This window comes from Scylla paramamosain, chromosome 7, assembly GCF_035594125.1.
Source record: "Scylla paramamosain isolate STU-SP2022 chromosome 7, ASM3559412v1, whole genome shotgun sequence".
Lineage (NCBI taxonomy): Eukaryota > Metazoa > Arthropoda > Malacostraca > Decapoda > Portunidae > Scylla > Scylla paramamosain.
The window spans coordinates 14,530,001-14,557,500 of record NC_087157.1 but is presented as its reverse complement, the minus strand read 5'-3'; the positions used below and the strand labels follow the sequence as shown (position 1 = coordinate 14,557,500).

The window sequence follows — 27,500 nt, the reverse complement described above, 5'->3', positions numbered from 1 at the left end:
ATCTCACATTTATCTTTCTAAATTAGTTTTAAAAAGATATAAACGTATAGACACTTAATTAGCCCTTCATCTGAAGAAAAAGGGGAATATTGAGAAATGATGAGCAGAGAGAGAGAGAGAGAGAGAGAGAGATTTGCAAGTAACGATCCTCTACACGTGACGGTCAGTTGGCAACCTCGACGCTTCCTAGAAATTGTGCCTCTCCCTCTCTCCCTCTCCCCTTCCCCTTTAGCTCTCCCTCTCTCCCTCTCCCTTTCTCATTCCTCTCTCCCCTTTCCTATCCCATTTCCTCTTCCCCTTCCCCTTTTCTCCTTCCCACTCCACGTCCCCTCTTTCCCTTCCCTCTCCCAGCCCTCCTTTCTCATTCCTTTCTCCCTCTCCTTTTTCCACTCCCTCTTCCCCTCCCTCCCCCTTCCCTCCAAACCTCCATCCTCCCTCCTCCCTCTTCCCTATATCTTCTCCCCCTACCGTTCCTTTTCCTCTCTCCCTCCCCTTCACCTTACCTCCCAATCTCCCTCCCTCCCTCCTGCACCTCCAATGGACCGCGCACCCCTCGCCTCTCGGGCACAAGGCAAAATATGTGCGGTAGGGAAAAGGAGAAAAAATCAAGCGCGGAAGGAATAGGAGAGAAGGAGGAGGAGGAATAGGAGAAGGACATGAATAAGCGGGGGATAAAATACAGGAGGAAATGAAGAAGGAAGAATATGAGTAGGAGGAGTAGGAGGAGAAGTAGGAGGAGAAGGAGTAGTAGTAGTAGTAGGGGGAGGAGGAGGAGGAGGAGGAGTAGGAGAAGGAGTAGTAGTAGTAGTAGGGGGAGGAGGAGGAGGAGGAGGAGTAGGAGGAAAAGGAGAAGGAGTAGTAGTAGTAGGAGGAGGAGAAATAGAAGAATTGGTAAAGATGCACGAAGAATGAGGGAAGTGCAGAATTAAAGAGAAGAAAAGAACGAAGAAGAAGAAGAAGAAGAAGAAGAAGAAGAAGAAGAAGAAGAAGAAGATGAAGAAGAAGAAGAAGAAAAAGAAGAAGAAGCGTACACGAAGCCTGGCTGCTGTAGAATGGCCGCAAGATGTCACCCTTGTCACGTAAACATCACTTTTTTCCTACCACAGATTACACAGATTATACTAGAGCCCTTTTTTTTTTTTTTTTTTTGCTTCCTACGAGAATTTTGTTTTTCTTTTCCGTTCGTCTCTCTCTCTCTCTCTCTCTCTCTCTCTCTCTCTCTCTCTCTCTCTCTCTCTCTCTCTCTCCTGCAGACATTTTAATAAGTACGTTTCGTAAATGCCAATACGGTTCCCTCCCTCTCTGTCTCTTGCAAATACGATGTTTTCTTACCATAAAAATCGACACTAATTTCCCTCGTTCATTCTTTTATACCATTTCTTATTGCTCGTGAATGGAGGTATGCAAGGTGCGATATTGCAAGGACATAACTTACTATTTCTGTACAGTTTGCATGTGTTTGTCCTATGGAGATACATAAGGTATTATACTCATATTATGGAAGACGTTACTTATTGTTTCTTATATATTTTGCACATTTTTCATCCTTTTCTCATGCTACACACTTTATTTTTCTCTTGAAACTGCTGTATTTATTATTTTTTTTTTTTTTACGTATTACTTATTTCCTGTGGTACAAGCCTAAGTGATGAAAACCCTAAACTGTGTGTAATATATTTTTCTTGACCTGAAGACTGACAGTTTTCTATGTTGTCAAAATAGTTCACCAGTTTTCATTCATTTGTTTATTTTTCTTTTCTCATGCATTCCTTATACTAGGTTAGAGTTTTCCCAATAGTACATGTAGTTTATGTTTGCAGTCCAGAAAGTGCTGAATTTATTAGTAGTCCTTGCAGCATCAAATATTTCCTTTACTGAGGCAGCGTGTTTCCTCCTATTTTTCCTACCTTCACGTAAATATTTTTCCTTCCGACAGGTGGCGTGGTGGTGGCGGTGGTGGAGGTGGAGAAGAAATGCTCGCCAGGAGAGGAAATTACGGCCGTGTTATCAGGTGGGAGGCGCCTTGGGGGGACTCATCAAAAAACATCTGACCGCATTATCATGTTTTTTGAGGGTGTGTTTTTCTTGGTGTCTTGCCTTGCTGCGTGTTTGTGTTACGTGTGGTACTTGTTGCAGTGCTATTATTATTCGTTTTAGTGGTAATTTCTAGCTCTTCCTCTTCCTCCTCCTCGTCGTTCTCATTCTTCTCCTCTTTCTTTTCCTTTCTTTTTTTCTTTATTGTTCTTGTTATTTACATTCTTGTTCCTTTACCTCTTGTTATTTTTATTCTTGGTCTTATTCTTTTTTTTTTTTTACTCTTCCTTCTCATTTTCCTCACCTTCGTCTGAGGCAGGGTGGCTACTACTACTACTGCTACTACTACTACTACTAGTACTACTACTACTACTACTACTCCTACTACTACCACTACCACCATTGCCATCACCACCACCCACCACCACCGCTACAACCACCACAACTACCACCACCACCACCACCAACACCACCACCACCGCCTCCACCATCAATACTACAGCTTCCATTGTTATTCACCCAAGCCCACACACAGTAGCAAGCGTGTCTAGTGTCAAGGGGCAGCAGCAGCAGCAGCAGCAGCAGCAGGAAGCCTCGGCCAATCTTGCCTTTATTGGGTAGCACGTCACGTCATGATGTATTGAATTCTGCCTCAGTTTGGGCGTCACGCTGACCTCCCTTCATCCCACCGCTTCTCCTTGTCTGTCTTTCTCTTATTCTCTCTCTCTTCCTTCCTTGTGTGGTGTCTTGTTTCCACGTCTCTATCTGCCTGTATCTAGTTTCATTCTCTTTCTCCTTGTTATATTCTGTTCTTTTTTTTCTGTTTTTATTTGAGTGTTTTTATTGTTTTTGTTATCTGAGCCTTTTTTTTTGTATGTAGGAAGCACACTGGCCAAGGGCAACAAAGATCCAATAAAAAAAAATAAAAAAAGCCCACTGAGATGTCAGTCCCAGAAAAGGGTCCAAAACGGTAGTCAAAAATTGAAGGATAAGTATTTTGAAACCTCCCTCTTGAAGGAATTCAAGTCATAGGAAGGTGGAAATACAGAAACAGGCAGAGAGTTCCAGAGTTTACCAGAGAAAGGGATGAATGATTGAGAATACTGGTTAACTCTTGCATTAGGGAGGTGGACAGAATAGGGGTGAAAGAAAGAAGAAAGTCTTGTGCAGCGAGGCCGCGGGAGAAGTTAGCTAGCATGTAGTTAGCAAGATCAGAAGAGCAGTTAGCATGAAAATAGCGGTAGAAGACAGCCAGAGATGTAACATTCCGGCGATGAGAGAGAGGCTGAAGACAGTCAGTTAGAGGAGAAGAGTTGATGAGAAGAAAAGCTTTTGATTCCATCCTGTCTAGAAGAGCGGTACGAGTGGAACCCCTACAGACAAGTGAAGCATACTCCATACATGGACGGATAAGGCCCTTGTACAGAGATTGGCAGCTGGGGGTGGGGGGCTGAGAAAAATTGGCGAGACGTCTCAGAACACCTAACTTCATAGAAGCTGTTTTAGCTAGATCAGATGTGAAGTTCCCAATTCAGATTATAAGTGAAGCACAGACTGAGGATGTTCAGTGTACAAGAGGGGGGACATCTGAGTGTCACTGAAGAAGAGGGGATAGTTGTCTGGAAGGTTGTGTCGAGTTAATAGATGGAGGAATTGAGGTTTTCAGGCATTGAACAATACCAAGTTTGCTCTGCCCCAACCAGAAATTTTAGAAAGATCAGAAGTCAGGCGTTCTGTGGCTTCCCTGCCTGAAATGTTTACTTACTGAAGGGTTGGACCCCTATGAAACGTGGAAAAATGCAGGGTGGTATCATCAGCGTAGGAGTGAATAGGACAAGAAGTTTGGTTTAGAAGGTCATTGATAAATGATAAGAAGAGAGTGAGTGACAGGACAGAACCCTGAGGAACACCACTGTTAATAGGTTTAGGAGAAGAACAGTGACCGTCTACCACAGCAGCAATAGAACGGTCAGAAAGGAAACTTGAGATGAAGTTACAGAGAGAAAGATAGAAGCCGTAGGAGGATAGTTAGGAAATCAAAGCTTTGTGCCAGACTCTATCAAAAGCTTTTGATATATCCAAGGCAACAGCAAAAGTTTCACCAAAATCTCTAAAAGAGAATGACCAAGACTCAGTAAGGAAAGCCAGAGTAAGGAAAGCCAGAAGATCACCAGTAGAGCGGCCTTGATGGAACCCATACTGGCGATCAGATAGAAGGTTGTGAAGTGAAAGATGTTTAAGAATCTTCCTGTTGAGGATAGAAATATAAATTGCATGAGATTCTGGTGATGGAAGGCTCAAGTACCTTTTGTGGGCCACCTCTGTCATGTATAGCACGAGAACATGCTGTATTAAACCAAGGTTTGGAAGGTTTAAGTGGAGAAAAAGAGTGAGGAATGTACGCCTCCATGCCAAACACTATCACCTCTGTTATGCGCTCGGCACACAAAGACAGGTCTCTGATACGGAAGCAGTAGTCATTCCGAGGGAAATCAGCAAAATACCTCCTCAGGTCTCCCCAGCTAGCAAAGGCAAAATGCATGGTTGTTTGTTTCCGTTTTCTTTACTTCCTGTTCTTCAGTTCTGTCTTTCTTCCTTTTTTTCTTTCTCTTTTCCTTCCTTCCTTCCTTCCTTTTCTGCCTAATGTTTTTCTGTTTCCATCTTGGTATATTTTTTCTTCTGTCCCTTTTTACTTCTTTCCTTCCTTCCTTCCTTCCTTTCTCCCTGCCGTCCTTCATTTATTCATTCATTCTTCTTTTCTGACATGCTATCCTTCCTCTCTCATGTCTATTTGTCTTTCCTCCTTCCTTGTTTGTCTTGTTTTCCTGTCTCCATCTCAGCAAACATCATTCTTTCTCTCCCCCTTTTCCAATCATTCCTTCTTTTTTCCCTTCTCTTCTCTCCCTCCTTTCTTTCTCTACCTTGTCTATCTATCTTTTTTTTCCTTTTCCTTTCTATCTCGTTTAGCCGTCTATATCTAAGTATATAATTTTCCATCTCTTCCATTTCCTTCCCCGTTAACTTCCTCCATCCTTTCTGTTTCCTTCCGTTGTTCCTTTCTCTATCTGTCTTTTCTCTTCTCTCGTCTGTCTGTTTCGCTTACTGGTCAATATGTTATCACACATTTATCTTTCCAACTTTCTCAGCCATTTTTCTTCACTGTTATTTCTTGCTTCTTCTATTATTTATGTTTCCTTCCTTCCTTCTTTCTTTCTTTCCTTCCTGGTTCTTGACTCTTTATTTTACATTTTTTTCTTTTTCTTTTTACTTTCTCCGACTTCGCTTTTCAAGTATGATTTCTCGTTCTTACTCTTTGTATCTTTCCTTCGTCATTCTTCCTTCGTTCCTAAAAGTCCTTCTCGTTGTCTCATTCCTTTGTTCACCATCTTCCTCCTTATCCTGCTCCTCTTCTTCCTTCTCCTCCTGTTCCTGAAACCTCTCCTTTCGTGCCTCGTTTCCTTCTTCTTCTGCCTCACTCCTTTATTCCTCCGCAGTTTTCGCTCTCTCACCTTTCCTCCTTTCCTCTTTCATTCTCTCTTTCTCTCTCTCTCTCTTTCCCTCCCTCCCTCTCTCTATCTTTCTCCTTCTCCAGGTCGCGGCCAATCGCTCACGCCCTGCACGGCCTGGCAAGCACTGCAACTTCGCTGAAATCAACTTCTCCGAAATCAACTTCAGCCGCAGGAAGAATGTTTCAATTTTTTTTTTTATATGTGTTATTTCAGTACTGACGCTGATTGCTTTGCTGTGGTGGTGGTGGCAGTGGTGGTGCTGATGGTGGTGGTGGTGGCGGTGGTGGTGTGGATGTTGTTGTTGTTGTTGTTGTTGTTGTTAGTGGTGGATGTGTTGCGGTGTTGTTGCTGCTGTTTATGTTGTTGTTGTTGTTGTTGTTGTTGTTGTCGTCATCATTATTGTTACTGCTTTTACTTTTAGCTGTTACTACTACTACTACTACTACTACTACTACTACTACTACTACTACTACTACTACTACTACCACCACCACCACCACCACCACCACCACCACCACCACCACCACCACCACCACCACTACTACTACTACTACTACTACTTCTACTACTACTACTACTGCTACTACTTCTACTCCTACTACTACTATTACTATTACTACCACTACTTCTACTATTCCCAGTTATGCTTTTATAATTATTTATTTTCTATGTATAAGAATTATCTATCTTATCTACTTCTTCCATTTTTCATTCATTTCCTGCAACATATGTTTCTCATATATATATATATATATATATATATATATATATATATATATATATATATATATATATATATATATATATATATATATATATATATATATATATATATATATATATATATATATATATATATATATATTTACTTATTTATTTATTCATTTTCATTTATATATTTATTTAACTTTTTTATATTGCCTTTATTTGATTTACAAAATTATAACCATCCACACTTTGTGCAATTTTACATGACTTCCTTAACGCCTCACCAAGAACATGCACGCCCATCACCCGCCCTGCTTTGATTGCCCTCCTTTCCTGGTGGTCTGGTGATAGGCGTGTGGTGATGGGTGACTGGTGATGGGTGATGGCTGAAAGATCTGCTATTTGCGGACTGCAGCGTGGCGGGCGTGGTGGGCGGGGCGGACGGGATGGTGGGGCGGAGAGGCGGTTAGGCGACTGGCACGGAGCGAATGGTCTGAAGATTTTGAATGCAGTCTGACAGGTTTTAACGTCGAGGTGTGAGAGTGTGAGATGACGGAGCAAGGAAGGATGAACCATCGTTTCCATGATTATTATTATCATCAGTTATTATTATCATTAGTTTGTATGACTTATGTGTGTGCTAAAAGTCTCCGCCAAGTGGGTCAGTGTTGTGAGTAGGCGAGAGGGTAAGCTAGGTACCATGCGACGCTGGGTTACGGTGTTTTGAGAGAGAGAGAGAGAGAGAGAGAGAGAGAGATTTAAGGGCCCTAATGCATTTTAATTTACTACAAGTGTGAATCATGTCAAGGAAATTCTCTACGGCATTCATGAATAAGATTACTGAATTTGAAATTAGTTCTTGGCAATGTTTCTCTAGTATCCCGTGTGGTCTAGTGGCTAGGATACGCGGCTCTCACCCGCGAGGCCCGGGTTCGATTCCCGGCACGGGAACGTAATTTTGGATTGGGAGTGTTTCTGTCAAAGCGAGAATAAAATTGCACAGCTACACATACGGAAGAAATGAGAATAACAACCTTGCTTCAATTCTGTTGCGTTTTTTTTTTTTTTCAGTTTATACAAAGACGGCAGTGAGGCCAGCCACGTTGTACGGTATGCAGACTGCTACTGACGAAAAGACAAGAGTTCGCTGAAATGAAGGTGCTGCGATTTTCTCCAAGAGTGAAGAGGCTGGCGATCAGAAACGAATACATCAGATCCGCAACACACGTTCGTAGGTCGATTTGGGAACAAAGATAGAGGCGAAACTGAGGCGGCTTGGGCATGTCAAGAGAAAAGACGAGAAACATGCTGGGAGGAAGATGCTGGAGAGAGCTGGAAAAGAGAGAACACCAAAGAGAAGATTTATGGATGCAGTGAAAGAAGACATGGTTGTAATGTATGCGAACAAGAAAGACGCAGCAGACGGAGTGAGAATCTGCTGTGGCGACGCCTAACACCAGCAGCCGAAAGAAGAAAGTAACAGCGTGCACCGAACTGTCTCAGCAGTGGGAAAACCTTCTTATTGCGAGACCACTCCGAGTCTTGAGATGCTGCGATATAACTATGTGCTCGTGTATGCTGTGATAACCCTTGACTCATCGACTACCGCCAGCTGTATGTCTTCTTAGTGTCGATAATGGTGTGCCTGTAGAGTATATATATACTCGTATTGCTCTTTTAAGAACATAAGAACATAAGAAAATAAGGGAAGCTGCAAGAAGCCGTCACGTTTACACGTGGCAGTCCCTGTTATATGTACTGACTACATGTTATCAATAAATTAGATGAATAGAATAGACCCAGTAATCTGGTTGTTAGTGCCAAGTCAATAGGGAGTATTAAAAGATTAGACATATTTATGAATGGAATTGATAAGTGAATATAGGTAATATGTTTGATACAGGGAGGCACGTATGGACCTGATGTGTTCTTTTTTTTTTTTTTTTATGTAGGAGGGACACCGACCAAGGGCAACAAAATCCAAAAGAAAAAAAAAATAAAGGCCCACTGAGATGCCAGTCCCCGAATAGGGTCCAAAGCGGTAGTCAAAAAATTGAAGGATAAGTGTCTTAAACCTCCCTCTTAATGGAAATTCAAGTCATATGAAGATGGAAATACAGAAGCAGGCAAGGAGTTCCAGAGTTTACCAGATGAATAACTGAGAATACTGCTTAACTCTTGCATTAGAGAGGTGGACAAAATACGGGTGAGAGAAAGAAGAAAGTCTTGTGCAGCGAGGCCGCGGAAGGAGGGGGGTCATGCAGTTAGTAAGATCAGAAGAGCAGTTAGCATGAAAATAGCGGTACAAGAGAGCAAGAGATGCAACATTGCGGGGATTAGAAAGAAGCTGAAGACAGTCAGTTAGAGGAGAGGAGTTGATGAGACGAAAAGCTTTTGATTCCACCCTGTTTAGAAGAGCAGTATTGAATGGAACCTATCCCCCCACCTAGGCATGTGAAGCATTCTCATTACATCGACGGATAAGGCCCCTGTACAGAGTTAGCAGCTGGAAGGTTGAGAAAAACTGGTGGAGACGTCTCAGAACACCTAACTTTATAGAAGCTGTTTTAGCTAAAGATGGGATGTGAAATTTCCATTTTAGAATAAAAGAAAAGGACAGACTGAGGATGTTCACTGTAGAAGAGGGGAACAGTTGAGTTTCACTGAAGAAGAGGGGATAGTTGTCTGAAAGGTTGTGTCGAGTTGATAGATGGAGGAATTGAATTTTTGACTCATTGAACAGTACTAAGTTTGCTATGCTCCAATCAGAAACTTTAGAGATATCAGAAGTCAAGCGTTCTGTGGCTTCCCTGCCTGAGCTGTTTACTTCCTGAAGGGTTGGACGTGGACGAAAAGACGTGGAAAAGTGCAGGGTGGTATCATCAGCGTCGGAGTGGACAGGACAAGAAGTTTGGTTTAGAAGATCATTGATGAACAATAAAAAGAGAGTGGGTGACAGGACAGAACCCTAAGTAATACCACTGTTAATAGATTGAGAAAGAAAGGAAACTTGAGATGAAGTTACAGAGAGAAGGATAAAAGCTGTAGGAGGGTAGTCTGGAAATCAAAGCTTTGTGCCAGATTCTATCAAAAGCTTTTGATATGTCTAAGGCAACAGCAAAAGTTTCACCAAAATCTCTAAAAAAGGAAAGCCAGAAGACCACCAGTAGAGCGGACTTGACGTAACCCATACTGGCAATCAGATAGAAGGTTGTGAAGTGATAGATGTTTAAGAATCTTCCTGTTGAGGGTAGATTCAAAAACTTTGGATAGGCAAGAAATTAAAGCAATAGGACGGTAGTTTGAGGGATTAGAACGGTCACACTTTTTAGGAACAAGTTGAATGCAGGCAAACTTCCAGCAAGAAGGAAGGATAGATGTTGACATACAGAGCTGAAAGTTTGACTAGACAAGGTGCAAGCACGGAGGCACAGTTTCGGAGAAGAATAAGAAGGACCCCATCAGGTCCATAAGCCTCCCGAGGGTTTAGACCAGTGAGGGCATGGAAAACATCATTGCAAAGAATTTTAATAGGTAGCATGAAGTAGTCACAGGGTGGAGGAGAGGAACAAGCCCTTAATCATCCAAGGTAGGGTTTTTAGCAAAAGTATGAGCGAAGAGTTCAGCTTTAGAGATAGATGAGATGGCATTGGTGCCATCTGGTTGAAATAAAGGAAGGATAGAAGAAGAAGCAAAGTTATTGGAGGTGTTTTTGGCTAGATGCCAGAAGTCACGAGGGGAGTTTGATCTTGAAATATTTTGACACCTTCTATTAATGAGGAAGTTTTTGGTTAGTTAGTTAGACTTGGCATGGTTCCGGGAGGAAATATAAAGTCCATGAGATTCTGGTAATGGAAGGCTCACTTACCTTTTGTGGGCCACCTCTCTATCATGTATAGCATAAGAACAGGCTGTGTTAAACCGAGGTTTGGAGGGTTTAGGTCGAGAAAAAGAGTGAGGAATGTATGCCTCCATGCCAGACACTATCACCTCTGTTATGCACTCGGCACACAGAGACGGATCTCTGACACAGAAGCAGTAGTCATTCCAAGGAAAAATAGCAAAATACCTCTTCAGATTCCCCCAACTGGCAGAGGCAAAACGCCAGAGGCACCTCCGCTTAGCGGGATCCTGAGGAGGGATTGGAGCAATAGGACAAAATGCACATATAAGATTGTGATCGGAGGAGCCCTACGGAGAAGATATGGTGACAGCTTAAACAGAAGGATTAGAGGTTAGGAAAAGGTCAAGAATGTTTTGTGTGTCTTCAAGACAGGAATACGAGTAGAGTGTTGCACCAGGTGCTCTAGGTCGTGGAGGATAGCAAAGTTAAAGGCTTGTTCACCAGGATGGTCAGTGAAGGGAGAGGAAAGGCGAACACTAAAGTCTCCAAGAATGGAGATCTCTGCAAAAAGGGAAGACAGTCAGAATGTGCCCCACTTTGGAAATTAAGTAGCCAAAGTTATTTGCAGCTTCCCTCATCTTATGTTTTTATGTCCTTAAACATCTCTGATGACTGCGGTACCTTAATGTGCTTGTGAAGCATGATAGATATCATAAATACAGGGACTACTACGTGTAGGCCTGATGGCTCCTTATAGTTTCACTTACTTTCTCTAAGGAGACTGCGCTCCCTGGATGTGGTCTTGTATGGTGTCTCCCTATATACACGACAGGTCTGAATAGAGGGAGTCGTGGTGTGGTGGTGACGGTGGTGGTTCGCGCGGCAGTGATGGGATGGGTCTGCCCTGCTGTGAGGTAAGCAATCAAGAGCGAGGGATTGTATTAGCTATTGCATGACTACTTGTCGCCTTGATTTGATATGGCTGTGGTAGGTCTCTCTCTCTTTCTCTCTCTCTCTCTCTCTCTCTCTCTCTCTCTCTCTCTCTCTCTTTCTCTCTCTCTCTCTCTCTCTCTCTCTCTGGAACTTTGGCAAATTTATATTCCCGCCTAACAAGGGAAAAATTTGAAAAAGTTATTAGTTTTGTCGCTTTTCCTCATCTAAATGTCACCTTGAGATCCCAAAAAGTTAAATAACTTACAAAATGATAACAATAATAGTAATAATAATAATAATAATAATAATAATAATAATGATAATGAAAAGCAATACCAATAATGATACAAGATAACAGTGATGATAATATTAGCAATAACTTTGGTAATATTATTGTTAGCATTTAAACTTTTCCCATAATCAGTATTGGTCACACATCACTACTTGCTGCCATTAACATCATTATTATTGCTGTCGCTGCCGGAGTCATTACAACTGCCGAGCGCACATCAACACAACACACCGCCGCATTATTATGATCAAGTCTTGCTTCGCCGGAAGCTTTCAACTCACGTTCCGTAAATTGCGTTCCCGTGGTTCGGTGCATCGGCGCGCCTCTCTCTCTCCCTCCCTCCCTCCCTCTTCATGAGCTCCGTGAAACAGCGCCCCTTCGTTTCCACTGCAGCCATTGGACAAATTAAGTAAATGTAGTTCATTACTATATTCACACGGGATGGGATGACTGCAGATATACTGGCAATTCCGGGAAATCCCACGGAAAAAGTTTGAAATTATGTCGAGATGAGTATGGTACGTCCAGTGTAGCCAGCCAGCCCAGTGCCAGCATAGTGCCACTAGCCAGCCTGCCTGAGTGTGCCAGCCAGTGCCAGTACCTCTGCGTCCGTTGTCGAGGCAGGGTGTGTAACGCTCCCGCTCCGTCACTCGCGCACGCCGCCGCCCCGCCGCCACTACTCACCATCGGTCAGTTCTGCCTTACGGATGACCAAGTGAATGAGCCCCCTTCCTTGCCCCGCCGCTCCTGCAGACCTGACATTCTCTTTGCCCCATCCCACCCACGCCAACAGCCCCGGGTGAGTTGTAAAAGCTTGAGTGACATTGATTCGTCGCGCCCCGCCCTTAGTGTCTTAATCACCGACCCATTCATTCCTTTTAGATGAGTGGCCGGTCTTGCATCGCCGATGTCACGCGCGTCTCACCGTCAGAAGTTTAATGTCTTCTCTCTATTATTTTTATTTTTTTTTATATTTTTTCCCGTGTTTCGTGTGAATATTTTGAACACTCACCTTTATTAGACTGTGTATGCTATTCTTGTTGTGTTCACAAGAGGTTCAAGTTTTTTTCTTTATTTTCTTTCTTATTATAATTTTCTTGCTTTCCTTGTATTATTTTCTCCAAACGTTCACTTTTATCTGACTCAAATGTTAATGTTGTTGTTATTGTTTACATTAACATTACATTACATTACATTTTTCAACCATTCGCTTTTATCAGTCTGTTACTACCACTACAACAAACTACTGCTATTATTACCGAAAAAGATGATACATTACGCGACATTTCAGTAATGGTCCTGCTACTATACTACGTGTATCTGGTGCAAGTGCGAGCGTTTCCTTGTCTTTATCTTATCAGTGTTAAAAGTGTCCGGCAGTGGCTTCCTTTTTTTCATTGGGTAACAGTAACACCTGCCGCGCTGACCCATTTCATAACCCGCGTATAGATAGGAATGGAGGCGACAAGCGTTTCTATCCGGCCTACTTAATTTTGCTGCCAATACTATTGGTGTTGCTGCTACTATTACTGCTGCTATTATTACCAGTACTACCAGTGTACTGCTATTACTACTAATAGTAGTACTACTACTACTGTGTATTTTTATTATCATTACAACAACAACTACAAATACTACTACTACTTCTACTACCATCACTGCTACTGCTACTATTTTTATTACTGCTACTATTACTACTACACCTGTAACTACTATTTCATATTATTATTTTCATTACTGCTACTACTACTACTACTACTAATAATAATAATAATAATAATAATAATAATATTACTACTACTACTACTACTACTACTACTACAACTACAACTGCCACCGCCACCACAACCTCTACAACAACCACTTCACATTTTACTTAGTCTTTCCTCTTCCTCGTTTGCTTAAAAAAAATAATAAATAAAAATAGAAAAAAAATGTAAAAAAAAAAAATTCGGTAAAAAATGTCAGCGTAGTCCATTCCCTTGCCGTATTTTAGAAGCGATGACACTTGGGCCGGCCTCGTTTCCTTCAACATTTACACGGGCGCGCTTCCCTCCATGACACACAGTGAGACACGGATGGCCAGCGCTCAGCCTTCTCACGCATTAGTTGTAACCTTTTAGAGAAAAAAAAATAGCATCATTAGGCACACGATTAAAAGACTCATTTCCAGGCAGGTGTTGAAAGTGTCAGGTATAGTGGTGGTAGAAGAAGGAGGAGGAAGAGATGGAGAAAGAAGAGGTGGTGAAAGAAGTGCTGTATGTAGAAGGAAGAAGAAAAAGATGAGGGGGAGGAAGATGAGATGGAGGAGGAGGTGTAGGTGAATGAAATGTTGTATTAGAAGTAGTAGTAAAATTAAGAGGAGGAGGAGGAGGAAGAAGAGGATCAGAAGGAGGAGGTGAAAGAAGGGCTGTAGCAGAAGTAACAGTAGTAGGAGGTAGAGGAGGAGGAGGAGGAACAGGGATGGGCTAGGAGGTGAAGGAAGGGTTGTAGTAGAAGCAGTAGTAAAAGGAGTAGGAAGAGAAGGAGGACAAAGACAAGTACAACGAGTAGATGAAGGAAGGCCTAATGCAGACAGACAGCTGGAGACATAATAGCTCCGTTAGTGACAGACATTTAATTTGATCACCAGCGTGTGTCGTCATAACGCCAGATGAGCCTTGATTGCGGGGGGAATTAATGTCATGTCTCATACTGATGGTTCTCGATGCTACCTTGTCCTGCCGAGGGTATACTTGAGGCGCCACGCTGCAGGCCACGCGTTACCTCCTTCCCTCTCTCTCTCTCTCTCTCTCTCTCTCTCTCTCTCTCTCTCTCTCTCTCTCTCTCTCTCTCTCTCTCTCTCTCTCTCTCCCTGCCTCCCTCCTTACTCACGGTTGACAGGTGTGTGTTCCTCCGTCATCTTGGGGTTGGCTTTTGTCATTCACATTCTCTCTCTCTCTCTCTCTCTCTCTCTCTCTCTCTCTCTCTCTCTCTCTCTCTCTCTCTCTCTCTCTCTCACTGAAGTTAAAGTACCGTCCTTTCGCGCTACATTTGCTTCTTTCCTTTGTGTGTGTGTGTGTGTGTGTGTGTGTGTGTGTGTGTGTGTGTACAAGTGTTCCATAATTCCGGTCAAAGCTTCGGTATTGAGAACATTAGAGGGCGGCGTTGATGTCCGAAAACAAATCGGCAAGAAAAGCATGACTGAAGATAAACTGACTCTGGGTAATGGCGAAACTGAGGCTGAAAGCATGGAGAGTGTGTTACGTGCCTCATTAGCTGGGAGAGAAACACTGCTCTGCTATGACAGGAAGCGAGACTGGTGTGAGGGCAAGTAAAGCTGAACCCCCAACTTCACCCTCAGAAATCTTACACCTTAGTGAAAAAATAAGTGAAAAAAAAAGACGTTGTATGAAAAAGAGAAAAGTGTAAAGGCAGAATTAGTTGGGAGAGAAACAGACAGCTTCTCTATTGCAGGAAGCGAGACTGTGGCGTGAGGACGTGGTATAGATAAACCTTTCCCCTCAGCCTTCAAAATCTTGCACCTTAGAGAAGAAATACATTAAAAAGAAAACGTTCCGTAAAAAAAAAAAAAAAAAAAGAGGAGAAAAGTGTAAAGACAGAAATGTGAAGCCATGAAGAAAAAAGCGTGGGCGTGGGACTGGCTCGCGTGCCTTGGAAGTGCGGAGCGTCGGGGCGAGGCCACTCATACAGAAGACCTCCTTAGGGGCGATCGGGGAGTGTGCAGAGCAACACAGCCTCTTGCGTATCAAACACTGTGCTGGTAACAGGATCACGGACACCGCTGCTCGTATGTGCCCCCTTAACCAACCCGATCAGAGCACTTTTTCTTTTCACTTTGGAAGCAACAATCAAGAGCTTTTTCTTCTTTTAAATCTTCAACCATTCTTCTTTTCACACAATTAAGGTTGAGCTTAATGAGGCAGGTTTTGGCAGGACTAGAATGCTGGACAGGTCTCGTTAAAAAGGCTAGATAGAGCTGGGCAGGGTTGAACAGAGCAAGACAAAAAAGAGCAGAGGTTAGTAAAGGCTTGGTAGGGTTGGACATGACTAGACAAGATTGGTCAGGGCATGACAGAAAAGAGCAAGAAGGAACAGGACAGTGTGAGTGACTTAAGACGGCGCAGGTTATAGAGTAACGTTTGCAGGCACGTTTAATAGTGTGTAGGAGGTGGAAGTTAGTACGAGGAGAAATGTTTGCTGCTTATGTTCCGCCAGTCGTTGGCACGTAGTAATACAGGGGCGTGTAGCACGTGGCGAGGGGGGCAGGAGAGGCAGGGAGAGGGAAGAGAGACGAGTGGGAAAGGGGAGGGAGTGGTGCAGAGTTGGGCAGAAAATGGTGAGACAGATTAAATACAAAGCGAAAGGAGGAGGAAAAAGGCGAAAGTGGGGTAAACGAGGGAGAGAAAAAGGTTGGGGAGGGAAAAGATGGAGGAGTGAAGCAATATTAGTTTGCAGGGTGAGGGAGGGGGAAAGTGAGGGGGACAGGCAATATAGTAGAGAGAGAGAGAGAGAGAGAGAGAGAGAGAGAGAGAGAGAGAGAGAGAGAGAGAGAGAGAGAGAGAGAGAGAGAGTAACCTTGCCAAATCACCAACTCACCTCTTTATCAACAGTCAAAATGCAGCCATTCCTTATCATGAAAATATCTTGATCTGCATCTTTAACCCATTTTCTGCTGCGTTTATTGTATATCTCTCGAGAGCGGTAAATAAGGATAAACTAAAGAATAACAGTAAGGCAGAGAAAGTAGCAATGCTCTCTCTCTCTCTCTCTCTCTCTCTCTCTCTCTCTCTCTCTCTCTCTCTCTCTCTCTCTCTCTCTCTCTCTCTCTCTCTCTCTCTCTCTCTCTCTCTCTCTCTCTCTCTCTCTCTCTCTCTCTCTCTCTCTCTCTCAGTTGTCTGCCGCTGTGGGAAGGAAGATAAGGTGTCACAGGCAATCACTCTAGGTAAGGAGGAAGAGGAGCTAGAAGAGGAGAGGGAGGAGGAGAAGGAGGAGGAGGAGGAGGAAGAGGAGAAGGAGGAGGAACAAGTGACTCACCTCTGCCCATAATATTCCCTAGACTAAAATTTCTCACCTGTCTTAATAAAAGGTAGTCCATGTGCATCACCACCACCACCACCACCACCACCACCACTAGCATCACCACCATCACCAGCATCACCACCGGCAGTACACTATCATGGCAGGATGTTAGAGGATAACTATGTATGATACAACGGTGAGTTTACGTAATCTTTTTCTTCATGGAAAATTACGTTTGTGCATGTACGAGAGAGAGAGAGAGAGAGAGAGAGAGAGAGAGAGAGAGAGAGAGAGAGAGAGAGAGGGAGAGGGAGAGGGACAGGTGGGGCCGTCAGTAAGGAAGACCGATGATAATGGCTGTAGGTGGTGGTGGTGGTGGTGGTGGTAGAGGAAATAGAAATGGTAAATGGTAATGATAATGATGGTGCTCAGAGCGATGTGTGAGTGGGTAATTAATGGAGGAGGAGGAGGAGGAAGAGGAGGAGGAGGAGGAGGAGGAGGGAGGAGGAGGAAGGCCAATACATCACATTAAGATAAAAAGACAACATGACAATATTGCTTTGCTTATCATATCTATTAAGTCCTCCTCCTCCTCCTCCTCCTCCTCCTCCTCCTCCTCCTCGTTTCCCGTCGTTCTTGTCGTTATATTTGTCTCCTCCTCTTCTTCCTCCTCCTCTTCCTCGTTTCCCGTCGTTATTGTCGTTATATTTGTCTCCTCCTCCTCCTCCTCCTCCTCCTCCTCCTCCTCCTCCTCCTCCTCCTCTTCCTCCTCCTTCTTTTCCTCTTCCTCCGCATTCTCTCCTATTTCCGAATCCCATCATATCACGTGCCTTCGTTATCTCATTCCCAAGGTGAAGATATATCATGGCCCCTCCCCTTCCTCCCTATCCTCCCCATCCTTCTTTACTCCCTCCTCTTTCACCTTTACCTCATTGCAAGTAGAGTGCGAAAAGTCTAAACACTTCACATCTTCAAGCAGGAAAGTTAACATGGAGCTCGGAGTTATGGCGAGGAGTTTTGTGTACAAGTTGCTGAGGTAATGGAACTTGTTAATGAGACTTCCAACTTGAGTACGAGCAAGTGTCTCAACCACTCAGCTACTTCTAAAAGAGAACGTTACATCCTTCGGGTTTTAGGAAGACACATGCTATGAAACTGTCGTAACTCAGGTTGGAAACAGATTTAAGATTGAGTGAAAAATGTCTCAACCACTCAGCTGCTCCTAGCACTGACCATTGCATCCCTCTGTCAGCGAGACAATACGTCCTATGAAACTTGTCTTAATTCATATTGGAAAGAGACTGATGATTGTGCAGAAACGTCACATACAGAGTAGGTGAGTGACTGTCACTGTACTATACCATATTGCTAAGGCTGAGGAGCCATTGCAGCATCATCAACCACTCAAAAATCTTAGGAGAGATAATATAAAGAAAAAAACAAAAACACAGCATCAGAACCTACTGGCCCTAACGAAGTTGTTTGTGTGTCTATACTACCACTCCAGACACAGCAACCTACGGAATAGAGCGATGTTTTAGCAATTACCAAAGATTTATTTATTCAGATCGTGTTCCTGCTCGCTGGGGGCCAAACCACACATCAGAACTGTAACTGTATACTAAACAATCAGTGCGTCTAAAATGAACTTATCACAATATTTACGTAGAAAGTAATGTAGAGGCTTGAGGTGGGTCAGAGGCCCCTAAGACTATTTACTGAGCTATGTATGGTATTTCAAAAGGAGTGTTTTTCTCTCTCTCTCTCTCTCTCTCTCTCTCTCTCTCTCTCTCTCTCTCTCTCTCTCTCTCTCTCTCTCTCTCTCTCTCTCTCTCTCTCTCTCTCTCTCTCTCTCCCTTTTCTTTCTTGCGAGCAGACTGTTGAGAAGAGAAGATGGAAAGGGGTCTTCTCTCTTTTGTGTGTTTCATTCACTAGTTAAGACCGATGCCAGTCTTGTATTTACACACGTTTGTAGCCTTATTATAGACAATTTGATTTATTTTATCTTCTTTTTTCTATATTCCTCCTCCTTCTCTTTCTCTTCTTCCTCCTCCTTCTCCTCTTCCTCCTACTCCTCTTTATTTTACTCTCCCTCCTATTTTTACATGCTGTCTAATCACATGTTATTGCAGGTTCATTACAGGAAAGAGGTATTTCTTCTTCTTCTTCTTCTTCATCTTCATCTTCATCTTCATCTTCATCTTCATCTTCTTCTTCCTTTTCTTCTTTTTCCTCCTCCTCCTCCTCCTCCTCCTCCTCCTCCTCCTCCTCCTCCTCCTCCTCCTCCTCCTCCTCCTCCTCCTCGTCCTCTTCCTCCTTTTCCTGTAATTTCTCTTTCCCTGCATCATTCCAATTATAAGTAACTACCATTTTTCCTTTCCTTATTCATTCACCTCCCTCCCCTGTGGCTTTTCAATTTGCATGGTAATGTTAAGATGGTCAGAGCATGCATACTCTCTCTCTCTCTCTCTCTCTCTCTCTCTCTCTCTCTCTCTCTCTCTCTCTCTCTCTCTCTCTCTCTCTCTCTCTCTCTCTCTCTCCTAGTCTTCTCATCATTTCTCTTTTCATTTCCTCCTTTTTCCTCCCTCCTTACCTTCGTGTCTCCCTGCCTCCTGCCCCACCTTTCTCTCTCTCTCTCTCTCTCTCTCTCTCTCTCTCTCTCTCTCTCTCTCTCTCTCTCTCTCTCTCTCTCTCTCTCTCTCTCTCTCTCTCTCTCTCTCTCTCTCTCTCTCTCTCTCTCTCTCTCTGTCTCTCTCTCTCTCTCTCTCTCTCTCTCTCTCTCTCTCTCTCTCTCTCTCTCTCTCTCTCTCTCTCTCTCTCTCTCTCTCTCTCTCTCTCTCTCTCTCTCTCTCTCTCTCTCTCTCTCTCTCTCTCTCTCTCTCTCTCTCTCTCTCTCTCTCTCTCTCTCTCTCTCTCTCTCTCTCTCTCTCTGCCATGCTATCTCTCGCTTCCTTCTGATTCACTGACTTCTTTCATTCCTCTCTTTATTTCCCTTTCCATTCCCTCCTATATCATTTCCCCTCCCTCCCCTCCTACCCTTTCTGTTACCTGTAGCTTTACCTGTACCCAAGGGAGCCACACCTCACCTGTACTTTGCCGGCAGGTGCATTAATTGAACAAGTGTGTTAATTGCTTCAGCGCGTGTTGGTAAAATTAACTTATCCATCTTGCGTCTCTTTTCTGAACAGAGGAAGAGCGTATTAGGGTCTCGTGGGAGTGAAAGGTAATAGTGATGGACAAGGAAGAGGGGCAGCAGGAGGAGGAGGAGGAAGAGAGGAGGAGGAGGAGGAGGAGGAGGAGGAGTCTAATTAAGTGGGAGTTATTTTAGTGGCACAAGTGTTTAAAGATATTTCTCTCTCTCTCTCTCTCTCTCTCTCTCTCTCTCTCTCTCTCTCTCTCTCTCTCTCTCTCTCTCTCTCTCTCTCTCTCTCTCTCTCTCTCTCTCTCTATTTACTTTTTTTTTAATTAAGATATGTTCCTGTTTAATAATGCCTTGTAGTGTAAAAAAAAAAATAATAATAGTCGTTTTGAATCATTATTAATTCATTCACTTTCAATATTACGTGTTATTGAATTTTGTCCACACTTTTATAAGAGGTAAGGGAGAGTAAGAATGTTGTGGATCTAGTAATAGTAGTAGTAGTAGTAATAGTAGTAGTAGTAGTAGTAGTAGTAGTAGTAGTTGTAGTAGTAGTAGTAGTAGTAGTAGCAATGTAGGTTGATGAAAAAAAGAGAAAACCAGGAAATGACTCACGGAAAAGCTATCTAAGTTTTATCTTCTCTTCCCACTCATTATTTCTCTGTTTCCCCTTTCCACGCCCTGCCTCTCCTTTCCTCTTGACAAATTTTCCGCTTCGTCTTTCTTCCCTAACTCCTAACTTTTTTTCTTTTTTCACTGGTCTCATTCACTATTTTTTCCCCCTTTTTTTCATCCTCCTCACGTTTTTCTCATATTACTCACACACCTCATTACCTCTTCCATACCACCTCTCCTATCTGCCCTTTTTTCCTTCACCTTCTCTTTGCATTGGCCTTCATTCTCCTTTTCTTCACTTCTCATACTTCCCTTTTCTTTCTCAAACCCTCTTTCATTTCCCCATTTTTCTTCCTCTTCTTTTCCTTATTTTCTAGTTCTTGTCACTCCTGCCATCACACTATTTCTAGCCATCTTCCTACCCCATTTTCTTTTTTTCCCCTTTGCTTCTTCTTTCCCCTCTTCCTTCGTCCCCTTTCACACCTATCATCATCCTATTTTTTACCTTTTCCATTTTCATATTTTTCCTTCCCCGTTTCTTCCTTAGTCCATTTAATTTTCCCCACGTTTCTCTTCCTCTTCTTTCCCTTCTTTCCCTTTCACACCTGTCATCACCCTATTCCTTACATTTCCCCCCTCTTCTCATCACCCTCTCCCCTCATTTCCTCCTGTCCCTCCTCTCCGTTACACTCCATTTCATTCTCCCACTCATCTCATCTCCACTTCCTTGTCGCTCCCTCCTCTCCCTCTCCCTCTCCCTCTCCTTCTCCTGCGTGAATCACCTGGTCCACTCCCCCAAATCCTAAGTAAGCGCCTCGTTAGCAGCGTCAGGTACACGCGTTTGCTCTCTTGGGTACGTTTCATATATTTATTTTTTGTTTATTCTTTGAGGAGGAGAAAGAGGCGAGGAAAGGAGAGAGGCGGCAGAGGAACAGAAGTGAGCGGTGGTGGTATTAGTAGTGGTGGTGATGGTGGTGGTAGTGGTTGGTTAGTAAAGTTTGTAAGCTTTGTTTTATGGTTCTGGTAATGTGTGTTTAAGTGTGTGTGTGTGTGTGTGTGTGTGTGTGTGTGTGTGTGTGTGTGTGTGTGTGTGTGTGTGTGTTTCAGCTTATATAAGTTTTCATTCTGTGTACTGTACCTTATTGCTTTTTTACTATATGCTCTGTATTGTTTGCTGCCTAAGATATGGTGCAGAATTGTATACGTATCAATTCTGCACAAACTTTATAAACTTGAACGTAAATTTAACGAATACTGTGGTCAGTAAAGCAATCTAATACGATATCTGAGTGTGTGTGTGTGTGTGTGTGTGTGTGTGTGTGTGTGGGTGGGTGGGTGCGTGTTGCCATGCCATGTGTCTGCCTCGTGTAATCTGACTGGGTGATTAACAAACAAAAGTGATGTGATGATGGTATATACTCGTACACGTGGCGTCATTAGAGGGAGGTCGCTTGGGACGCCGAGATGGCAGGTGGATATGAGACAGATCGGTAATGTCATGAACATAACATAACATAACATAACATAACATAACGCAGTAGTCAGACGTCAGTAAGGAGATGCAATGAGGAATTTTGTAAAGGAAAGTAAATAAGAAATCTGACAAAATATGATTGATGGTTGAATTTATCATAATAAAGGAAATACTGATGGTATGAAATACGTTGAAGAATTACGTACAGGAAAGGTAAGTACGAAAATCAACAAAATATAAGTGACAGCTGAATCCGACCGCACTGAAGAAAATATTGATGGTAAGATGATTCAGTGAAGAGTTCCGAAGAGAAAAGTCAAGTAGGAAATCTGAGAGAAAAAATATACAACTGAAAACTGAATCCATCGGAAAATATTGCTAGTAAAAAGATGCATTGAAGAATTTCGTTGAAAAAAAAGCCATAACAAAAATACTACTGAGACTGATCTAAAATATGACTCAGGACTTATTGAAAACATGTCCGGTATGTCAGATTGAAAAGTCCACTTCGTATTTGCTGCTTGAAGTAAATGTCGGATACGGATATTAGCTTTCAATATACCTCCCTCCCCCCCACCAAAAAAGAAAGAAAGAAAGAAAAGAAAGTATTCGCGTTGCTGACTTTTCTCGTATATTTAGAGAGAGGGAGAAAAAAAGAAAAAGATCACAACAGTCTCCGTCTCTCTGTTTTTGTTTTGTTTCCGCATGGATACTCAGCTCACGGATGCGGTAAATGGTTCAGTATCGGCTGAACCTGATGGCGTGTAAGTTTTGCGGGTAAAAGGTCCCTCATCAGAAGTCTGTATCATCCTCTGTATCATCCTCCACTTTTTTTTTTCTCCCCCTGTCCCAATATCCGCAGTACTTACTATTTGAATGTGTATTGGTTTCTCATGATACTTATCTTCATCCTTGCCATCCGCTCCTACAGTACTTCCTATACTTACATCCGCCAAGCGCCCATGAGATTTTTTCACGCGTCACCGGCAGCCCCCGCACCGCACTGCAGCCTCTATGTCACCGAGGCCAACGTATGGTATGCTTGTGGCTAGATGACACTGTAGTAAAGAGTGAAAGGTTAGGCCAAGCATGGTGACTGTAGTGGTGGTGGTGGTGTAAGACAGAGAGAGAGAGAGAGAGAGAGAGAGAGAGAGAGAGAGAGAGAGAGAGAGAGAGAGAGAGAGAGAGAGAGAGAGAGAGAGAGAGAGAGAGAGAGAGAGAGAGAGAGAGAGAGAGAGAGAGAGAGAGAGAGAGAGAGAGAGAGAGAGAGCTGGGATTACCATAAGGCGACAGTAACCTTTCACGAATGTGTCAATAACTTTCTATTTTTTCTCAACGGGCACAACAGGAGAGAATAGAATCATCGCATTTTCATAAATCACGTTTAAACTTAAAAAAAAAAAAAGGGCTTCGACTACAAGAAAACTTTAATAAATATGTGAGGCAAAAATATCGTCTATGAAATTAGGAAAGTGTATTGTTACGAAGATTAAAAAAGAGACTGCATCGATTTAAGTTCAGGGAGAGGTAGGGCGTGAACGAGCGTGAAAACATTTTAAAGGAAGATGAGCATGTTCTAGTCAGGAGAAGGTGAAAGTGAAGTATGAGCAGGAAGGTTTACATAACACTTTCATGCCCCTTCTACATCCTCGCCCTCCCAGCACCCTCACCATCGTCCAGAGTTATGATTTCTTTTTCCTTCGAAGACCAGAGGAATGGGTTTGTCAGCTCCTCTCTTTTTTCAGTCTCCTTTTCCACCTTGTTTGTCGTTCTCTTTTTCTCTCTAACTTTTACACGAAGATAAGACAGGGATGGTTTAGTCAGCCCCTCTTTTTTCAGTCTCTTTTTCACTCCGACTTGCGTTTTTCTTCTTCATTCTCGTCATCATTTTTCGGTTTCTCCTCCTCCTCCTCCTCCTCCTCCTCCTCCTCCTCTCTCCTCCTCCTCCTCCTCCTCCTCCTCCTCCTCCTTCTCCTCCTCCTCTTCCTCCTCCTCCTCCTTCTTTTTCCTCTCCTCTTATTTTTGTGCCATCATGTCTCACCCATTAATAGTTAGCGTAGAATAGTTACTCAAACAGCTCTGTAAGAACCTCAAGGTGTATTACTGTTTGGACTTCCTTTATATTCCTTCTCCTCCTTCTCCTCTTCCTCCTCCACCTCCTCCTCCTCCTCCTCCTCCTCCTCCTCCTTCTCCTCCATCATAGCACCTTCTCACTTTGCATTCATCGAGGCACGCGAAGCTGACCTTAGAAAGTCAATTGGTTCCTGCAGGACATTAATAAGATCCCTGCTGGCCCTGCTTGGAATTCACCTGTTCCTTCCCCAACACCTCGCCTCCTCCCTCCCACTTCACCTCCTCCCTCCCACCTCGCCTCCTTGCCTCCTCGCTCCCTTCCTCTCCTGACAACATATCAGCGGAGTTTTTATTTTATCGCTTTTGGAGAGGAAGTTTGAAGACGTGATTCTATTTTTTACACCTTTGTTTTTTTTTTTTTTTTTCTTTCGTGTCAGTATAGATTGGAGATAAGGTTGATTTTGTAGCATTATTTTACTCGTATTCTTTTGGACTTGTGAGTGCGTCAAATTTTTGGTCAGTTGTAAAAGTACTTTCATCTTGTGTTACTGTTCAAGCTTCACGCTGCTAGCCACACTGACCTCCTATTGTAATCCCAGTAAAAAATATTACAATACATCAGGCAGTAAGAGACGCCCAAGTATGAGATGAAAATGCAAAATAAAGTATACAGTTCCTCCCATCAAATTTCACATAAACGTTCCGCCCATATATATATTACTCATTTTCCTGTCACTTCATGGGCACATATTCGGAATTTATACGCTTTTGGTCTATCAGGAAACATTCACAAAGCTATTCGTGAAACATCACAAGGGCTGTTAAAAAGTAGGCAAGCTCTTCAATTACTTCTTACTACCTGGACATGAAGAATCTGTAGCATCAATCACTTCATAAGTCAGTTTTGCTCAATAACAATTCACTATTTTTCCATAGATGTAATCATTACCTCCATAAACTCAAATTCCAGTTCTTCTTTGACTTCCATGTACATTTCCAACTTGTATTTTTCCTAGTCAGCTGTCCTCCTTGCGGGTTGCGTCTGTCACTCACCATGCTATTATACGTAGATGTATTGTGTACCTTCATAAAACTCAAGCTTCAGCTCTTCTCTGGTCGCCTCGCAAATTTCCCTTCCTTCGCATACTTTCTCCTTGTCAGTTGTCCTCCTCGCTTCTCGTGTCTGTCACTCTCCGAGGGTATGGTCACGTCCTGCGTTGTTGTATGTAATTGGATTTGGCTTACGAACGACCCATTTGGTTCACTAACGAGCAATAACTCACGTTGCGCGGTGGATGGATGGCCCGTTGTGGAGGCGGTGGTGGTGGTGGAAGGAGGGGGAAGTGATATCTCTTACTGACCTGCGGAAAGAGACCGAAGGAAGGAGCCGATTTTTACTTTTTTTTTTTTTTTTTTTTAACCATCGGCGTTGTTGTTGTCCGCTTAGTGTAATCTATTTCTGTATTTATTGTTTGGGTGTCATTAAGAAGTTATTAGCTGTTATTTAGTGTTATTTGCGTGTTACTGAATGTTATTAATATTATTAGGTGCTATTATTAGGATTTTATCTTGAGTGTTTCCTCAGTTATTTTTGTGTTATCAGGTGTTTTTATTACTGGTCCTGTCATTTCTTCTGTTTACTATTTTGAGCATTATTGGGGCCAGTGCAGTTATGTTACTTTATTGCTCCAGCGTCTGCTTATTTCCCCGGATATGTTTTCGTGTAATATTTATCAGCGCGCGGGTTTGCGGTTCCAAAGTTTTATCCTGTTGTAAAAATTCCTTCAGGAAGCTTCATAATACCAAAGTGTTCATTATAGATCCCTAGTAATAACCCTCTCTCTCTCTCTCTCTCTCTCTCTCTCTCTCCATTCTGTTCAGTATTCACTACGTACGTTCATCTTCATTAACCCTTTCACTACTAGACAAAAATCTTCCCCTTCAATACCTACAACATTCTGGACACTATTTTTGTCCTGAACTCTAGTAAATATTTCTGACCGATAAAAGGGCAAAAATAGCCTTTCGTTTTCTCACTTTTCTCTCTTTTGTCTCCATGCAAAGAAATTTTACAGTACCAGGAAGGTTAACGAAGGACTATTAAAACACTGGAAAATTAAGCATCTTTATCTCTCGCCTCGTGTTCTGCAATCAGAGTGCGTTTTGTGTTGTTTTTGGTGTTTTCTCGTTTTCTTTGACCAATATTGTGAGGGCTAACAGTCCATCTGGCGTCCCTCGCTCAGTGGTTGAGGGAAAGACGAGACAAGACAGGATGGTAGTCCCACTTTGCCCAAGATAGTGATGTTGTGACAGCCAACGTGTGCGTCAGTTTGGGAAGGAAGGGTGTAAGTACAGCACGCACACACACACACACACACACACACACACACACACACACACACACATACACACACACACACACACACACACACACACATAAAGATGCTAAAATAAGATCATGTTGATAAAAAACAGAGGATGTAAGTACAGGCCACACAAACACACACACACACACACACACACACACACACACACACACTCACACAAAGACTAAAATAGGACCATGTTGCTTAAAAGTAGTCACTGTAGACAAGATAAAACGACCTTGACTCAAATTCTGTGCACTGCAACTAAGTAACCACACACACACACACACACACACACACACACACACACACACACACACACACACACACACACACACGCACGCACACGTTGAAGCTAATGTGTCCAGGGATACAAACGCCCTCCCCGCTCAGCATAAATTCCCACGCAGTCCTCGTTTGTTTTAATATTGAACAATTGTTGTTGAATCACTCCGGCTTGTTTAACTAATTATCGACAAGCGGGTTCCATCACTAGATTTAATCACGCACACACACACACACACACACACACACACACACACACACACACACACACACACACACACACAAGTGCCAGCCTAGTCCAGGTCAGACACGTAAGCTTACTGACACACTAATGCCACAAGATCACTGAGTTTTAATGCCTTTAATGTTGCTGCTTAAACTTCTTATGTTTAGGAATGGAATCAAACCTACGGTTATTATTGAAATTAACTGAGCTTATTAACAGTGTCCTTGAATTTGGTGTCCTTTTATCTAGTAGTGTATGTACCATCATCATCACCACCATTACCAGCACCGCCATTGCCACAACTATCATTACCATCTACCTTACTCTCTTTTGCACCACCACCACACACCATCACCACCACTGCCAGCATCACCATTACCACCACAATCATTACTAACACTATCATTACCACCTGCCTTGCTCTCTTTGCATCACCACCGCCACCACCACCACCACCAAGCTCACGTCGTCATATATTACGATGAGGTGGCTTCATTAGGCGTTGATGGGGAGTGAAGCAATGCGATTAATAATTGTTGTTGTTATTATTATTATTGTTGATATTATTACTGAACCCGTGGAAGGGAGAACGGTCTGGGTCCTCGGTTTGAACACTCTGTCACCCTGCTATCCTGTCACGCTGTCACCCTGCCATCCTGTCACCCTGTCACATGCCCTCTACTATCCTGCTATCTACTACCCTGCCACATGCCATCTACAACATCCTGTCTCCCACCAAGCCATTCTACCATCCCGCCATCCCGCCATCTCCCACCCTGCTAGAAAACATCTGCCATCTTACTACTAGCTATCCTGCCACCCTGTCACCTCCTACCTGTATCTACCTGTACCTGCTACCATCCTACCACTCTGACACCCTACCCCCTTGTAACCGTGCCATCAGCCATCTTATTCCCTGCGCGTCATAAAAGGCAACTAAAACAGACAGAGCGAGGCGCCTGGGAACCATGTCCTCTAAA

At 43.1% G+C, this 27,500-nt stretch overlaps 1 protein-coding gene, 1 long non-coding RNA gene and 1 other non-coding gene across 6 annotated transcripts in view; all 3 read left to right on the top strand.

Moving 5' to 3' along the window:
- The window catches only part of LOC135102123 (uncharacterized), a 10,699-nt gene extending 2,476 nt beyond the window's left edge, over positions 1-8,223 (top strand). The window contains exons 2-3 of the long non-coding RNA XR_010269530.1: positions 1,937-2,011; positions 7,323-8,223. This is a non-coding gene — a long non-coding RNA (uncharacterized LOC135102123). The remainder of the gene's footprint in view (positions 1-1,936; positions 2,012-7,322) is intronic.
- Trnae-cuc (transfer RNA glutamic acid (anticodon CUC)) lies at positions 7,131-7,202 on the top strand. Its single transcript has one exon. It is a non-coding gene; the product is annotated as a tRNA-Glu (tRNA).
- Positions 8,224-11,878: 3,655 nt separating the features above from the next.
- LOC135102122 (G-protein coupled receptor moody-like) overlaps positions 11,879-27,500 on the top strand; it is a 120,489-nt gene continuing 104,867 nt past the window's right edge. For 2 of the 4 annotated variants that reach the window (XM_064006903.1, XM_064006904.1), the window contains exon 1: positions 11,879-12,119. The gene's annotated coding sequence lies outside the window, so the exon portion shown is untranslated. The remainder of the gene's footprint in view (positions 12,120-27,500) is intronic. The other 2 variants (XM_064006901.1, XM_064006905.1) reach the window with 2 other exon arrangements.